Source organism: Canis aureus, chromosome 32, assembly GCF_053574225.1.
Source record: "Canis aureus isolate CA01 chromosome 32, VMU_Caureus_v.1.0, whole genome shotgun sequence".
In the NCBI taxonomy this organism is placed as follows: domain Eukaryota; kingdom Metazoa; phylum Chordata; class Mammalia; order Carnivora; family Canidae; genus Canis; species Canis aureus.
Window position 1 is genome coordinate 25868514 of NC_135642.1, and position 13366 is coordinate 25881879.

A 13366-nucleotide genomic window follows, 5' to 3' on the forward strand; every position below is an offset into this window, starting at 1 on the left:
GAGGATTTTGGGACCATCCTCTGAAGAGCTGGCTTCTGGCTCAGTCATTGGCTGGATGACAGGCATCTTCCATTCACACACTTTCTGATCCCTCATTCTTTTTTAAATTTTTTTTTTTTTTATGATAGTCAGAGAGAAAGAGAGAGAGGCAGAGACACAGGCAGAGGGAGAAGCAGGCTCCATGCACTGGGAGCCCGATGTGGGATTCGATCCTGGGTCTCCAGTGATCCCTCATTCTTAAACATGAACAGAAATCCGAGGGTAATCGGACTGTTGGTCCAAATTACATGAATGAAAAAGTTAAACCAACAGAAAAATTGACTCCAGAGGAAACAAAGGTAATTCAGGGAACAGACTTTTTAAAAAATCTGTAAATAATACCCTCAGAAAAATGTGAGATGATATCATGTCCTTAAAACAAGAACAGAGTGCTATTTTAAAAAGGAAGAATACAACAAAGAGGTCTTGGAAATTAATAATATGATTTCTGAGATAGATATTTAATAGATGGAAATATAGATTTTAGAATATAGAAATACAGGAACTCTCCCAGAAAGTAAAATAAAACCAATATGAAAAGACACAAAAAGAAGACCCTAAGACACACACACACACACACACACACACACACACACACCAAAACACTATCAGAGAGAAAAAGAAAAGACATAGAAGGCCGATCAAGGAGGTCCAAACTCCTATCTTCTGAGTTTCTGAAAAAAGAATGAAGAATATGGAAGAAATTATGAAAGGAAGAATTTAAGAAAAATGTCTAATGCTGACAGAGAGAGGGGCAGAGACATAGGCAAAGGTAGAAGTAGGCTCCCAGAGAGGAGTCCGGTGTGGGACTTGATCCCAGGATGCCAGGACAATGCCTAGAGCCAAAGGCAGACGCTCAACCACTGAGCCACCCAGGCACCCCTACTCAAAACCTTTCTTATGAATTTACTTAAAAGTATGCTCTCGAATATATAGAGGGAGCAAATTGAGGAAGAAGTAAGACCTAGGAAATACTGTAGCCCATCTTGGAAGGGGGCAAGGGATCCCAGAGGTTCCCTGAGCAAATAGTTCCAACCTGAGCAGGAAGCCAGGAATCCCAGAAAAGAGATCCCTGGGAAAATGGGAACTTAATAGAATACTTAAGTTAGGAAAAGTTTGGAAAATAACTGGGAGTATGATAAAGATAATTGGTGGAAAAAACAAAAAAGAAAGCTATTGAGAAATTCCAGGAAAACAGAAAGCTGCACAAAAAAAAAAACTTTAATTATAGTGCATACACATTGTAAGTTGGTATGAACACTGTTTACCTGGTCACCACAATATGATGGTTGCTTACTGATTTTCAGCTGCTTGGTTTAACCAATGGATAGTACAAGGGAAACTCAATTAAGGTTTCAGAACAAAATGAAACCATTAGGAATCTTCAAAATGCAAAACTCAAAGTCAGATGAACAGGATTAAGAGAAAGGAAGGAGAGGAAGCCCGCTGGAAGAAAAAGTAGGGGTGCTGAAGGAAGCCAAGAATATTGTTTATAGTAGATGGAAGAAGAGAAAAATGTATTTTTTTTAAACTTTTAAGATTTTATTTATGAGAGAGTGAGCGAGCAAGGAGAGGAGCAGAGGGAGAGGGACAAGCAGACTCTGGGCTGAGCGTGGAGCCAGACGCAGGGCTTGATGCCAGGACCCCGAGATCATGACTTGAGCTGAAACCAAGAGTCTGACACTTAACTGGTTGAACCACCCAGGCATCTCCAAGTTTTTTTATCTTAATTTCAGTGTGTTAACATACAGTGTTATATTAAATGCATCAATTTTATTTAAAATGTCTTAGTCCATTTGGCTGCTATAACAAAATACCACAGTCTGGGGGATTATAAACAGCAGAAAATTATTGCTTCCAGTTCTGGAGGCTGGAAGTCTGAGATCAAGTCCTCCAAACTTGAAACAATATTGCAGAGCATCTTCCAGCCTTCCCCCTTTTCTTTGTGGTGACTTCCTTCTCAGACCTTGAGAATTGTGACTTCTGGCATCTGCAATATGTTTACCTATTTGTTCAATCCTGGTATATACCTTCAGCAGTTCCAGAGTCACTAATCCAGGCCACTGTCAGAAACAAATAGAAGAATTGGGGGACAGCACTTACATACAGTGCCTCTAACCTTATAGTTTCTTTTTTTTTTTTTAAGATTAAGATTTTATTTATTCACTCATGAGAGACAGAGAGAGAGAGAGAGAGAGAGAGAGAGAGAGAGAGAGAGAGAGGCAGAGACACAGGCAGAGGGAGAAGCAGGCTCCATGCAGGGAGCCTGACATAGGACTCAATCCTGGGTCTCCAGGATCACACCCTGGGCTAAAGGTGGCGCTAACCCGCTGAACCACCCAGGCTGCCCTAACCTCACAGTTTCCTATCAAAATAGAGTTTTTGCCAAGTTACTTAGGTTATTTTTCTTCATTGCTTCCTTTAGTGTATTCACTTTCAATTCGGTTAGGTTCATAATTTATAGTTTGTGTGCCACGTTGGGTTCCCACACATCCTGGTTGATTTTGAAGTTTGTTTGTTTGTTTTAAGATTTTATTTATTTGAGAAAGAGAGAGAGAGAGCGAGAGAGAGCGAGTGAGCTCGAGCAAGGGGAGGGGCATAAGGAGAAGCAGGCTCCTCACTGGGCAGGGAGTCTGCAGCAGGACTCCATCCCAGGCCCCTGGGATCCTGAGCTGAGCCGAAGGCAGATGCTTAACTGACTGAGCCACCCAGGCACCCCATCCTGGTTGAGTTTAATTTTGGGTAGTATTTGAAACATTACTATGGTTTCCAAAGAGAGAATGTTGCTTCCTCCTCATATCCACTACCCCATTCTAATTCCTCCCTTCTTTCACCCCCTTTCGCACCCTCCACCCCCACTAGTATACTTCTTAGGGCTGCCACTTTGTAAGTGCCACAAACTGAGTGGTTTAAAATGACAGAAACCTATTGTCTCACAGTTCTGGAGGTTAGGAGTCTGAAGTGAAAGTGTCTGCAGGCCCGGGTCCCTTCTGAATCCTTCCTTGCCACTTCCCAGCATTCCGGTGGGTTATGGGCAATCTTTTTGTTCCTTGGCTGGTAGATCACCTTTACCACCACCTTCATCTCCACATGATGCTCCCCCTTGGTGTCTCTCTCCTCACGTGGCCATCTTCCTTAAAGGACACTAGTCCTTACATTGGCGTAGAGGCCCATCCTACTTCACTATGATCACTTCTTAACTAATTATATTTGCAATGACCCTGTTCCCAAATAAAGTCACGTTCTGATGTACTGGAGATTAGGACTTCAGGAAAGCTTTTCGGGGCTGTGGGGAAGGAGGATGGGATCACAATTCAATCCACAACAGGAACTTTTCTAGTTTCTGGTTTCTCCTTCTGTACTTTTCTTGTACAAGGGAAAAATACATTTATATTTTTATATTCTTTCTTTCTTACATATCATATTATAGATGTTTTTTTACATGTTAGTTTTTCACTCAACAGTGTATACTAGAAATCATTCCCTATCAATTTTATGGAGATCTTCATTCTTTTATAGAACTGCTTAGGGATCCCTGGGTGGCTCAGCGGTTTAGTGCCACCTTTAGCCCAGGGTATGATCCTGGAGACCCAGGATCGAGTCCCACATCAGGCTCCCTGCATGGAGCCTGCTTCTCCCTCTGCCTGTGTCTCTGCCTCTTTCTCTCTCTCTATCATGAATAAATAAATAAAATCTTAAAAAAAGAACTGCTTGGTATTCTATTTTATAGATGAACTACTATAGCTTACTCAGTCCCTTATGAGTCTGTCATTTTTCTTTTTTAAAATTTTACTTAAATTCTAGTTAACATACAGGGTAATATTAGCTTCAGGATTAGAATTCAGTGATTCATCATATATAACACCCCACCCAGTGCTCATCATAACAAATGTCTTCCTTAGTACCCATCCCCCATCTAGCCCATCCCCCTGTCCACCTCCCTCCATCACCCTTGAGTTTATTCTCTATAGTTAAGAGCCACTTACCTTTGTTTCCCTCTTTTTCCCCTCCCCCTCTGATCATGTTTTGTTTCTTGAATTCCATATGAATGAAATCGTATGGTATTTATCTTTCTCTGACTTATTTCGATTAGCATGAGACACTCTAGCTCCATCCATATCACTGCAAATGGCAAGATTTCATTCTTTTTGTTGGCTAAGTAATAACCTTGTCTCCTAAGAATGAGCATTTAGATTTGTAATTACCGCTACAGTGCACTGGATAACCTTGTGTGCTTCTATTTTCACGTTGCTGGAAGTATGCCTGCAGGATAGTTTCCTAGGCGTGGTGTTCCTGGGTCACATTGCGTTTGCAGTTCTGGTAGGTATTGCCTAATTTTCTCTGCAGTTTACATTCCAACTAGCACCATGTGGGAGTGCCTGTCACCCCACAGCCTACGGAGTGTATTGTCATACTTCGTTGTTTTTGCCAGTATCATAGGTAAGAAGTGGTTTCTCAGTGTTGTTTAATTTACATTTCTCTAGTTATGGGTGAATCTGAACTTTTTTTTTCATGTTTGAAAAATACCTTCTCCATTTTTCTATTGTCCTTCGTCCCTTATTTAGCATTTTTATTGAGATGTAATTCATACACCAGAAAATTCATTCAAGTACACAATTCAATGAGTCTAATAGAGCCACAGAATTCTGCAAGCATCAACACAATCTTTTTTTTTTTTTAATTTATGATAGAGAGATAGAAAGAGAGAGAGAGAGGCAGAGACACAGGCAGAGGGAGAAGCAGTCTCAATGCACCGGGAGCCCGACGTGGGATTCGATCCCGGGTCTCCAGGATCGCGCCCTGGGCCAAAGGCAGGCGCCAAACCGCTGCGCCACCCAGGGATCTCTACACAATCTAACTTTAGGACATTTTCATCACCCCTAAAACAAACCTTGTTTCTACTCACTATTTTTCCCCACTCCAGGCATCCTGTGTAGACTAAGCCAGCCAGGGACCCCCACACTTTTCACTACAGAGGATTTATAGTATATTCTTATCTCTGGTTGTTTTTCAAGTGTTTTCTGGCTATTTTTGCATTTCTGTTTTCCCCACGTGAACTTTAATATCAACTTGCCTAAAAAAGCTTTTTGGTATTGCATTCAATATTTAAATTAACTTAGGAAAAAGGACATCTTTATAATGTTGAGTCATCCCACAAGAACAGGAGGTGTCTATTTGTTCAAGAATGGTTTTGTCAGGAGTGTCAAACTTTATTTTAAAATTGCTTTTCAAGGGGCACCCTGGGTGGCTCAGTGGTTTAGCACCGCCTATGGCCCAGGGCGTGGTCCTGGAGTATTGGGATCGGATCGTGTCCGCGTCAGGCTTCCTGCATAGAGCCTGCTTCTCCCTCTGCCTGTGTCTCTGCCTCTCTCTCTCTCTCTCTCTCTCTCTCTCTCTGCCTCTCATGAATAAATAAAGAAAATCTTTAAAAAAAATAAAATTGCTTTTCAATTACTGGAGGGCCTGTACTGAGTTCTTAGGAATGTGAGAACATGCAAACAGCATATGCCACCTTCTATGCAATGTCTTAAGTGCTAATATGATTCACATAGTAAGTAATGTTTTAAAAACCTGCAGCCTGATTGACCAATGCCTTTGATGAAATTTTATCAATGTCAGCTGTAAAGGGATGCTTTGGGCAGCCAGGAAATGCCAGAAATACAGGATTATTTTCTTTCTTGGATCTTCCTCTCAGGGCTCTGCAGGGAGCCAGATCTTTCCCACCTAAACCATAAAATTTCTTGAGAAAGATAAACAGTTTCTCTCTTGAGGAGGGGGAGGGCAAGACTGATATAACCAATGGAGTCAATGATCTGAGACACAAAATTTCAGAATAGCATGGGGGAGAAAAAGTAAATTTTGTAGCCAAGACAGCAAAGCCCTTTGCTGGAATAACCAGCCACTGGATGTACTGCAGAGAGTTTACAAATATACACCCCCTCCTTCTTACTCTCACACACACTCACAGAGCACACAGAATGACTGAAAAGAATTGATCAAGGCACAGAGAACAATGTCTGAGGGACAGAACAAAGATCCTGGCACAGCCACCCTTGCTAGAGGACCTTTAGCAAGTCCCCTGTATAAGTGAAGAGTGATGTTCTAAGCCAAAAGCAACTGGATACATTAGATTTCTAATTAGTTATGTTTAACTAGTCAGAAAATTTTATCCATTGCTAATACTTGTTATCTTAAGAATATTATTCACTACCAGTACCAGTTTGAGAACCTAAGAAGGCTACAGGAAAAAATGCAAATCTGGTTAGTTCCTATTGCCAGTTAGTCCCTGGCACAGGGACAGCCAGACTGCATCTCATTTATCTACACCTGTTCTACCTGGAAGGGAGGAAGGGCCACTGATATTCCCGATGCGGGGGTTGCCTCCAAACCTCACCTGCGGGTCAGGTTCAGTGAGATTCAGGTGAGCTTATCAGGCCTAGATACAAAATTCTGAAATTCTATCAAGCCTGGGTCAGAGGACCACCCAAAGAGGCTGACCTCACTTCTAGATCAAGTCTGCTCCTAATTTACTCTGTGACCAAAGGCAACCCCTTGCTGTGTTTTCTTTTACCTTTTTGATCTGTCGAATGAAAATAATGACACCTGCCCTACCCACTTTCCTGGCATTGAATAAAGTGAGACAATAAATGAGAAACACATTAAAGACAACTAAAAGCTATCTAAATGTAAGGGACTCTCTAGAGTGGTTCAGTAAGCTCTGTGTTCCAGCAATTTCCAGTGTCCTATTTAGGAAGAGAGGGAACAATTAGCTTTCAAACATTTGTCATGGGTTAAAAAAATATCCTCTCGGTGGCTGAGTCACTGTTCTGACCACGGTTGTATGTAGGTTAGATCATTTTAAAAGGGCTGAGAAATCTGTGTTCCACCGGTTGAAGAGATTTCCAAGTCCCCGTAACCTGGTCAACAGACTTCGGGATGAGGCCATCCCCACACAGCTGGCAGGGAGGCAGAGAAGATGAAGAGGTTGAGTCAGAGGGAAAAAGTTATTGTCACTCTGGAAAAGATTCTGACACAACTCACAGAAGTTGTGTCTGGTATATTTAACTAGGGAACCAGTATAATTAAAGAAACCTCACATTTATGTCTGTCCCTCTTGGTGTATGCATGCTTGTTCTCTGAGTTCATGCCCACGAATAGTAAGCATCTTCTGAGGAACTCAGTGCTTGGGAGTGATTTTGCAGCATAGAGATTTGTGAAATACGTCTACACAGAAGCCTCAAGTGAAATCTCAGGCAGCTGAAACCATTGAATGGTCCACACTGCAACTAACACCACCACCATTGCTCACAACAGGAACTCTGCCCCGGCTTTTTCTCTGGGTCTGAAGTGGATTTCGGGGAAACAGAGCCCAGGAAAAATTGGCTAGACTGGGAATATGGGTCTTTTAGGACCACAGCGTCTCATCTCATGCCACTAGAAGACGTGTCCCTCTTCCGCACCTCTGTCAGTGTTGGAATAGATCTTATTTCAGTCATTTACACGCTACTATGAACAGGAATTTTTTGTCCTTTGTGCTATAATTTCAGTCTTCTGAGTATGGAAGTGGAAGGTCTTATTTGCTTAAATTAAGATTTCAGTCATCAGCAAATGCGGGTGGGGGGCAAGTCCCATCGCCCTTGAGACTCACCACCACTTCTGGGGAGCCCAGCCTCCAGAGGGAACCAAGTTTAGTCACTTAGATACCTGGTCATTTGGAGTACACAGGTAGAAAGAAGGGGCTTTCATGCTCCCTCCAGAGCTGGAGGAGTGAGTGGCCTGCTGGCCCGGGGGAGTGGCCAAGGCTTCCTCAGAGAACCTCTTGTGACAACAGACTCCCTTCTGTCCCTGTCTGGTAGCCAGCTCCCCACCACCTCTGTGCTCATCTAGGCTCCTCAGCTCCCCCCACCCCCAGCCTCCACTTCCTCTCTCCCAAGACTTCCCTAAGGTCTCAGAGCCCATTCTCACTTACCTCCTCAGGGCCTCCCGGCGGTTTTAGTTTCTCCACCCACTCATGCTTCCTCGCGGATTTCTAGAGCTTTCCTCATCAGCCCAGTTATCCACAGGTGCTTGGGCTGGAGGGCCATAGCTCTAGCTTGCAATGCCTGGATGCTAAAGTGCAGAAGACTGAGCAGGGGGAGGCAGAGGCAGGGTCTCAAGTGGGAGCGAGCAAACTGAGATCTGGCCTGGCACAGGGGAAGATTGGGAGTGGGAGCCCCAGTCATCAACAGGGCATCAGGCTACAAGTGTATGCACATGTGTGCGTGGGGGAGGGGGTGGGGCATGCAGGGGAGAAGAGCTGTTGGCAATATTTACGGGTCCTGGAATACCTAACACAGAAGGAAGAAAGATCTAAAAACTGGATTTTGGCGAGAAAAACGCTACCAATTATATTGATTCTAATCTTCCCCCAATCATCCAAATGGATTCATTTATTCTATTAATTACAAAGTATAATACAATTATTGGAAGTGGTATTTGGTAATATGGATCAGCTTTCCTAGTTTACTGCACATGTAATAGGGTCTCTTCACAGGCTCACAGTTATTTGCTGATGACCGCCAAATCTCTACCCACCTTCAGATCCACAGCTGCTGACCAAAGGCTCCCTGTGGTATCACCATGTGCAAAGTCCATAGTTCTCCCAATTCTGTTCCAGGGGCAGCATGAGACCCATCCAGTTGCCCCAGTGTGGATGTGAGAGTAGATGCAGCCTAGACTCCTGTCTGCCATTCTTGTCCCTCCCTGCACAACAACTCAGGCCGCTTCAACCTCCTGCCTCTCACCATACCCACAACTCAACCCTGGGTTCAGATGCTTCTATCTCTCTCCTGTGTCACTGGAATGTTCTCCTGACTAGCACCTGCCCCTAAGTCTTTTTACCCTTAAACAGGTAAAGCAAGCTTTCTGGAGTTTATGCCAAATCATACACTGTTGTCTTGGAATGGGATTCCTTAGCATTGAATATAAGGCCTTTTACAATCAAATCCCTATTTCTTCAGTCCAGTATAATCTCTGCTATTTTACCCATTGGGAGTAACTCATAATTCTCTCTGTTGAGTCCCTTGTTTTATTTCACCCTTTCTTTTCATGGGCCACACGCACTGCTGAAAATTAGAGGGTTGGTTCCAGTTCAAAGCCTTTGGCTGGACTGAGCTCTCTCAGCCAGAAGTCCTCCATCTGTAGTCTATTACTCTCCTGGTCGCATTTTGTTATTCTCCTTGCACCAGAAAAAACAAACAGATGTCTCTCCCACAGTCTCTGCCTTCCCTTCAATGTCAAAGGAGTTCTTTCCCAGGTGACCCCCTGCGACCCCGTGGAGTTCCCTTGTCTGCTGTGGCCTTACGCTCCCAGTTGTCCAATCTTATAGTGACCCCCAACTTTCTGGCTGTTTCTTTCTGATAAACCACCCCCTTCTCTGTCCCTGTCTTGGTGGTGATCTTCCAAGATTTCAGATGTAGAACTTCACCCGGGATGCTGGTTTCCAGCGATTACCCTATATTTGCTTCTGCCCACAGCTTCCATGGCCTTCAATCTGGGTCACCATTGAGGACAGCCTCAGCTGTACAAAGCAGTCTTGGTGTGATGTGGAGATCTCGTCTCCTTCCTCATAATTCACTTTGGATTTCTCCCAAGCCATCCCTAGCAAGCATACAATCTAAGTGGAAACAGTGTGCTTAGAGTGTGAACACAGTTCCCCTTTCAACCAGACTGCCATCCTTAAGCTCCTAAATATAAAATTTGGAATGGCCACACAGCAACTGTCTAGAATATTGCTTTGTTTTCAGCATTTAGCTCTCCCGGAGGAACTCCTTCCAAGTCTCTGGAGTTGCCTGGAGAAAGCCAGCTGATTTAGCACATTTTCAGGTGAGTCATGTCTAGCTGCTTCTCAATTCTCTTATATCATGTGGAAGCATGACCTTGGCCCGTTGATTCCAGTGCTTCCTATACAGTGGAAGAAGCCACAGATGGCTATTTGAAATGTGGCCAGTCTGGACTGAGATATGCTGTAAGCATAAAATATATATTGCGTTATAAAGACTTAGCCCCCCTCCCCGCCCCGAATGAAAAGTATTTCATTAGCAATTTGATATTGCTTGCATCCTGAAATGATAATATTCTCTATATATACATATAGGTTAAATAAAATATATTATTACAATTAAACTCACATATCTTTTTACTTTTTAAAACATGCTACTAGAAGATTTAAAATTGCACATCATCTGCATTATATTTCTACTGGACAGCGCCAGACAAGGACTTGGCTCTGAGTGAGGTCTTAAATGTCATAATATACTTTCCAAAGGCTTGTAGTGCTGCATGTTCCCCTTTCCCCACCCAGGCAATGCTTAAATTAGTAATTAGAGGTCTCGATGATAAATCCTGAATTCCAATTCACATTGTTCCCGGATGGCAAGGGGGCAAGTATATAAATTGAGTCTCTGGGCAACCATAGATATTCAGAGTCCCAGTAGTGACTGAGTTCACAGAGCTTTCTTTCTTTGCTTCTCACACTTTTTTTTTTAAATCTTTTTTTTTTTAATTTTTATTTATTTATGATAGTCACAGAGAGAGAGAGAGAGAGAGGGGCAGAGACATAGGCAGAGGGAGAAGCAGGCTCCATGCACCTGGAGCCTGATGTGGGATTCGATCCCGGGTCTCCAGGATCGCGCCCTGGGCCAAAGGCAGGCGCCAAACCGCTGCGCCACCCAGGGATCCCCCCTTTTTTTTTTTTTTTTTAAGAAGTAGACAGGGATAAAAGATTATTGAATTCCTCCTAGCTTAAAATCACACACATCAACATGCATTCACAAGCATTACGCCATTACATTAAACAGCAATACTATGAAAGCAAACCCAGTTGGCTGCAATCCATTCATCCCTGAGAAGCTGGGCATCCCTTTGGAGGACCAAACATAAGCTAGCTCACTGTCATCAAGTCTGGAAGAATATTTATGCTACAGTTGGGCTAAGGCCCAGTGACTATTAACAAAGCCATTAATCTGGATTGTGTTTTCAAGTCTAGCATCAGTGAAAATCCTGTTTATTTAAACTGGGATTATCCTTAGCTCACTGTGCTCATCACTTCTCTTTAATTTGAGAGAATATGCTTGCGTTTCTCATTTGTAAAATATGTGTGTTAAAAGAAAAGCAATCCTGAGGAAGGCATGGGGTTCGCCTTCATAATAATCATTAAGTTTCATAGGATAATGTAAATCTGAACCTAAATGATGAATTGAGCATACTCATGGTTGGCTTCCCAAGGAGAAAACACTCTGCTCTGGAGTTGGGTGACGGCACATGTCCTTTTGGTTATCAGGGTGTCTGCAGACCCCCTTGCCCTCTCTCCAGAGACCAAAAGCCCCTCAATGATCAGCATCTCTGGACTGTGAACAGCCTTCTTCCCTTCTCAGCTCCATGTTGATACCAATCTCATCATCCTGAACATGATTTTACTGAGAATACCATCCCTTCAAACAAAAAGAGCAGCTATGATTTATTAAATTTCTTTTTATATAATAAGGAAGCTCCTAAGAATGAGCTGAAACTAATTTCAACAATCTAAACTTGATGCCACTGAAAAAAAGGAAACCAATGGCTCACCTGAGAGCACTGTTTGTGAATTTCCAGCTGCTGAAGTTGAATCTTACTGGTTGATATTAGCATCAGTTTATCGATCTGGCATTTCATTGACATTGAATGGAAAACAACTACTATAAAAATTAGATAAGTTTCAGTTATTCAAGCTGTATCTCCATAAGCCTTTGCTATTCTTTACCTCATATGGGAGGCAGAATTTTTAGCAATTGCCTCCGACTGTTAAGTGCCCTATCCCTGCAAGCTGTGAATGTCAGATCTCACTCCTTCATTGTGTTATGCCTATGGCACAGTCAGCCTTCCAAAGGGAAGATTGTCCAGGGGGGCTTAATTGATTCAGGTGAGCCTTGAAAAGTAGGGAACTTTCTCCACCTGGTGGCAGAAGGGGCCATCAGGGAGATTCTAAGCTTGAGGATTCCACACACCATTATTGGCTTGATGATGGAGGTGGCATCTAAAAGTTAAGAGTGGCCCCCTGCTGACAGCCAGCGAGAAAATGGAGACCTTAGACCTACAGCCACAAGGAATTGGGTACTGTCAATGACCTGAGGGAAATGGAAGCATTTAAGAACCCGGCTGGCTGACACCTTCATTTTGGCCTTGTGAGATCCTCAGCAGAGAACCCTGCTGAAGCCTATGTGGACTTCTGTCCTACTGGATTGAGATAACGAATGGGTACTGATTTTAGCTGCTAAGTTTGTGATAATTTGTAATGCAGCAAAAGGAAACTAATACAGCATGGAAATTTGTTTGTGGGATCCCATAGCTTTCCTGATTCTGTTGTGGTTCATAATCCACTGAGTTTACAAGCTGTGTGGCCTCAGGTGAATTGCTTGTCCTTCTTGAGCCTATAAAACCTGCCTCACTGAGTTTTTATGAAGATTAAATGGGATCCACGTAAAGTGTTTACTGCAGACCTCGGTGCTCAGCAGGATCTCAATCAAGCTCCCTCTCCGCATGTGTGTTTATATAGTTCCCAATGTCCCTCTCAATAGAGAGCTCCCTGCATATTCTTTCACAGTGCCAGGGACACTGGAGGTGCTCAGAACATGTGGGCTGGGTTGTATACATAAACAATATTCATCAGATCATAGTCATCAAATATCTGTTTTGCACATGTTAAAAAGATGTGTACTAGTCTGACCTCAAGCTGTCCAAAAGTTTGTAGGAGAGAATTATGCAAACAAAACATTGGAATACAGTGCCATTCATGCTAGTATATCAAATGCTGAGGCCACAGCACCTTTCCATTGGTCCAAAAGCAGTAATTCTCAAGTGGACATGACAGGTGAAAGCATGCCCGGCAAGCAGGCACTGAGAAGGCTGCAGCAGTTAGAGGCTGGAGAGAGGCCTGGTTTGGGTGGAGCACAGGGTGCCTTAGTGGGCTGTGAGGGAAGGTGGAACTCTTACAGTAAGCTGAGGACACTGCATTTCATGCCAACAGGTTGGGCTTCAGGCTTCCAGTCCTGGGGAGCTTTCAGAGGTTCTTTGGCAGAATGACCAGATCAGATTTATGGACTAGAAACGAAACAGTGGTGTGGGATGGAGGGCCTGCTTTGGATATATTGCAGATGAAGAGGCTGGAAGAACATTAACACTAATTTAGTGTTAATCTAACTTTCAAGAAAAATACCCTCAAATCTACTGGAGCCCTTTATTTGTAGTGAGGCCCCAAGAGTCTAACATTTAGCTTAATATCCTTTATAAGAGGAATGTGTCTGCCCTTGAT

General features: G+C 43.2%; 1 long non-coding RNA gene across 1 annotated transcript; it reads right to left on the reverse strand.

The window, feature by feature from the left end:
- Nucleotides 1-1792: 1792 nt before the first annotated feature.
- On the reverse strand, nucleotides 1793-4287 carry LOC144302813 (uncharacterized). Its single transcript, XR_013369866.1, has 2 exons — nucleotides 4026-4287; nucleotides 1793-2102 (listed from the first exon to the last, which is right to left on the reverse strand). It is a non-coding gene; the product is annotated as an uncharacterized LOC144302813 (long non-coding RNA).
- Between the last annotated feature and the right edge of the window lie 9079 nt (nucleotides 4288-13366).